Raw genomic sequence first — 4,863 nt, 5'->3', positions numbered from 1 at the left:
TTTCTTACAAAAAGTAGATATAAAAGTGTAAGAACAAGGACTACTCTTAGATCTGAAAGTGAAAAAGCAAAGTATAATACATTCAAAATTTTGGAGCATACATAATTTTTTCTCTTCAAGTTCTCTAATTTTTCTCCACACACAACATTTCTATTTATACCAAAAACTCTACCCGTTGGAGAGATAGACGCTTCTTCGGATTATGAGAAGTCAGCACAAAGCTCCATCATTATGGGTTCCTTGAAGTCAAAAGCCATATGAAAATTGTGTCTACTTTGTAACTTTTTCTTTTTCTTTTTACAAGCAAATCCAAACCTACTTACAACTTTTTCTTTTCATTATGTAGGCAAAACATCTTCAAGGATTTGTTTACAATAAAAAATTAAATAAGTCTTCTCTTGCAATCATTATAGTATATCAATTTCAAGATTTTGACTATATATATATATATATATTTGATGCACCGCACTACCACTGACTATTTTATAAATCTTTAATATATTCAAAAGATGTTCCATATAAATCAACTATGTTTATAATCGATACATTCAAATATGATTGTAAAGTAAATTTGAATTTAGTACAATATGTATCAAAATGATATAATACAAATTTATTCAAAAGGGACAATCACATCAAATTTGTCAAAGGATGAATAGTGATTAAAAATTTTCAAAATATTTTTATTTAAAAAATATTTATAACAAATGTATCATAAAGTATGTATATTTTTTAAAAATAATATTTTGTGTCAAATTTGTATATTATTTGCATTTTTTCAATTAATATATTAGACATCATCAAAATCAAACAACATGATTAACAATCATCACGATCGGAAACAAAAACAGATCAAAATAAAATCCACAAGCATTAGATATATGTATATATACACACATAAATGTATATATAAAAATAGAGAGATAGACCAGAATACCTTGGCTTGGATTTTTTTCTGAAAGATAATAGTGCTCGGTAATTTCAGTTTCAATCATCTAGGGAAATATTCACCACTTCCATCTCTCTCATACATGTTTTAAACTCAAAACAATTAATAAATAAATAAAAAAACATATATATGATATATGAAGAATTTCTCCGAACCTGATTCGAATGGACTCTTTTCAAAAGCTACCCTAACAAGTTAGGGTTTGAACGCAGAATCGAAGCATAGACAAATATAGCATTGGCTCATACACAACACCCATTTTTCTTTAGCAAAGAGAGTGCTGGTAATCAGTATTCGACACATAATTTCACAACACCCATCATCATCACGATCATCTCCACCAGCCTCATCCAACGGACAAATCGCTGCACAGATCTTATAAAGTCCTGTATGGAGGACAAAATTTATTATTTGAATATTTTATCTAACTATTATATCCTCTTTCTCTCTCTTACAGCGCTTTCTTTCTCTCTTTACCAACTCCACCACCGATGATTGTTTATTGCCTCTACCATCTCCATCATTGGCCAATGTTACTCATCCTCAGAGTTGACCAGCGACCACTATTTTTACCTTCAATCACCACCATCTTAGATTTAATACCTACGAACTCAGATTTGAGACCAATAACTTCATATTTGAGATAAATGACCTCAGATTTGTCAAAAAAAATTAGGAATCAATAGATTGCAATGAAAAATCAAGAGCTTTTTTATTTGTTTGTTTGTTCATAGATTTAAAAGTAAGATTCGACTCTGGTTCGTTCGTCTAGTATGTATTCTATTTTTTGTAACAGTGAAATTTTACTATGGTTAACCACAATAAACTTTGATTGCTAATCTGCTTAACGACAGTAAATTTTACTCTGAATGGTGCTGCGAGTTTGCCTTACTCTGGTAATGACAGTAAAATTTTACTATTTACGTCAATTTCAACGATATTTTTTTTTTATTTAAAAAATTTCATAGTCAACCCAGATCTTGTTTTATAGATTTTGATAAGAGGATTCTAAAAATACTAATTTTATTATAAACCGATAGCTAGATCAAAAGTTATATCATTTTAAAGTTTAAAATGTTAAATTAATCACTAAGGATATTTTAATAGTAGTAGTGTGTACTGGAGTTTTCAAAGAAAACTTTTTGGGTTTATCCTTAATGCATTAAAGTTTTATTATTAGAGGACTTTGACCTGGATTTAGGGTGGCTGCTGTGTGGGGGGCACAACAGTTACTGTTGTGCAGCCAAATGAGCTTATTTCAGGGCCCATTTCGATAATCTGAACCGTTCACGTTTTAAAATACATCAAGTAGAATATACTTACAAATAATCAAGTTAATCGGATATCGTTAACCCTTTCATCCACTCACATTCGTATTCATTTTAATACTTTAAATCACAATTGCTATTTATTTTTTGTGGATACAAATGTGAGTTGGTGAATGGGTAAACGATATCTCATTAACTTGATTTTTTACAAGTATGTTCTATTTGATGTATTTTAAAATGTGAACGGTTCAGATTATTGAAATAGGCTCATTTGGCTACATAACAGTGGCGATTGTGCCCCCCGCACAACAGCCACCCCAAATTCCTTTGACCTAATCTCCATATTTTTAATTCATACATTTAAATGAGGCATATTTTGGCAACTAAGAAAAAAGTCATCTTATAGGCTTATTTGAGTCACATTACCTCTCTATTTTTTTTAATGTTTTTTAAAAAAACTAATAAGCCAAAAAAAAAAAAAAACGACTTTCCAAAATAGGTCTAAAGGCTTGTTTGGAAAGGTTGGTTTTTAGTCAAAAAAATCATTATAAGTTGTCAAATAATTTCTTTTACTTTTTACATGTCTTTTTGTAAAAAAGTAAAAAAAAAAAAATTGTGTTAATTAAAAAAATTTGACTTTTTATAAAAAGATATATAAATAAGTAGAGAGATAATATAATCCAAATAAGTGTACTTATCTATATAAATATATTTATATAAATTATACCAAATACCCTCTCAATTTACAAATGACAATTAAAATGTTGAGTTTTAAAAATTGAAGAGGCAACAAGGAAATTATGACAAATAAATTACGAAGGCATGATGTAATTTGTCTTAAATAACTGATATGATATATAATGCTATTCAACGGTCATCAACACATCATCGGCTGCGAGCTATACTTTTTCTTTTATTTTTTTGCTTTTGGTCCACCTTTTTTCAGTTCAAAGCGCAATACAATTACCCTTATTTTCTTAATACATATGCAATGATGATTCATCACTGTTATTTCTTGACCAACTTTTTAAGCTACTTTGATAAATAAATTTGGTTGACCGTCAAGTCTCTCCCAATGTTCTCATGGAGAACGGTAGATGATAATCATGATAAACTACCGCTCAGTGGAATGTTTTGAAAAAATGTTATACAGTATAACAAAAATTATAACTATAGGTATTAATATTTGTAAAATATAGACAATTATTTTTTAAAATTTAAACTGATTTAAAATTTTTCCTAATAATTATTGTGAAACAGTAGAGATTGAAGCAATTATTTATATATATTTTGAAGAAGAAAAAAAAAAAAACTTGAAATTGGTAACATTAATGTTAATTTAAAAATTAATTATATATAATAATATATTACATATATATTAGATAGTGTGGAAACTCTAAGATCTCATTTGGAAACAAGTTATTTTGGTAATTTTTTAATTAAAATATAAGATAAAAAGATTAATATGCTTTGAATGACTTTTTGTTTTTTTATGAAAAAAAAAAATATAAAAAGAAGAGAGAACAAGAAATTTCTGATTTTTTTTTATATAATTTGTTGGTTTTTTAATTTTTTTTTAGCAATATTTTTACTTTTAGATTAAAATGTCTATTTGTCAAACAAGGTGTATGTGTGTCAATTTCTGACCACACTGTCAATCAAGCACTCAGTTGAAGAATATTGGCAGAATAGATTAAGCCCAAACAACCTGTCACAAAAAGAAGAGATTCCGGTGGTGGTTCGTCCACCCAGGGCACTCCAACGATCAAGTCAGTTATCTCTCAAAGATAGAAAAAGTACTTAACTCACTATTCAGAGCATAAAAAGCATACCGTAGACCCATGGGGGTGCCTCTCTTTTATAGCCAACACTTACATAATCCCAATAGAAGCCTAGCTTCAATGGACTTAGGATTACTGCTAATCTTGGACTCCCAGTAGGATTGGGATAAACTCTCTAAGGGTCTTATCTTTATCCAAACTGAAGTCATCTCCCATTCTAGGACTCTTGTCCCTTATCAGCTTATCCCGGATTCCAGTTTCTTCGCAGATAACCTCGACCTAGCTGAGATCATCTCGGTGTCATGACCAAGACACATGACACCTCGGCTGACACTTCGGTGTCACCTCGGCCACGTATTGTCATTCAAAAATTATGTCCCCACAACTGCCCCCTAGGTTCTATTACCTCAGCATCCTAAGGTGATGGAACCTATATCATTCCTTTCATTTAGCACATCGGCTAAGTTAGCTTTATCCTTCATTACCGATGTCATCATTTGTCGGCTCAAATATGACCAAGACTTAGGCCTTGTTTGGCATGATCTAAAAAAGTCAAAAAGTCACTATCCTATTTAAGTCACATCATCTTATTTAAGTCACATCACCTCTTTAACACATCATGTCAAACCCAACCCATATTTCATAAAAAGTCAAAAAGTGCACTTATTTAGATCATCCATAACCACTCCTTAGTCTGTTTTCATCAATGCCTTAGAACCAAAAAACTAAGTTTTGTTCAAGTTTCATAACCAAGATCATCCTTCTAGCCGAGGTCCTGCTCCATTAAATTAAGAACTCCAAGAGTTTCATCACGCGTATGAGCTGTCTTGTACAGCAACTCAACCGTTTTTGCCAAGTGTCTTTC

At 30.4% G+C, this 4,863-nt stretch overlaps 1 non-coding gene across 1 annotated transcript; it reads right to left on the bottom strand.

Annotated features, from left to right (window-relative positions):
- Positions 1–923: 923 nt before the first annotated feature.
- LOC114303300 (small nucleolar RNA Z103) lies at positions 924–1,020 on the bottom strand. The gene has a single exon (XR_003643658.1). It is a non-coding gene; the product is annotated as a small nucleolar RNA Z103 (small nucleolar RNA).
- Between the last annotated feature and the right edge of the window lie 3,843 nt (positions 1,021–4,863).

The sequence above is a fragment of the Camellia sinensis genome, chromosome 3 (assembly GCF_055761805.1).
Source record: "Camellia sinensis isolate YWXY chromosome 3, ASM5576180v1, whole genome shotgun sequence".
NCBI lineage: Eukaryota > Viridiplantae > Streptophyta > Magnoliopsida > Ericales > Theaceae > Camellia > Camellia sinensis.
The sequence above is the reverse complement of the archived record's forward strand: the minus strand, read 5'-3'. Positions and strand labels throughout refer to the sequence as shown.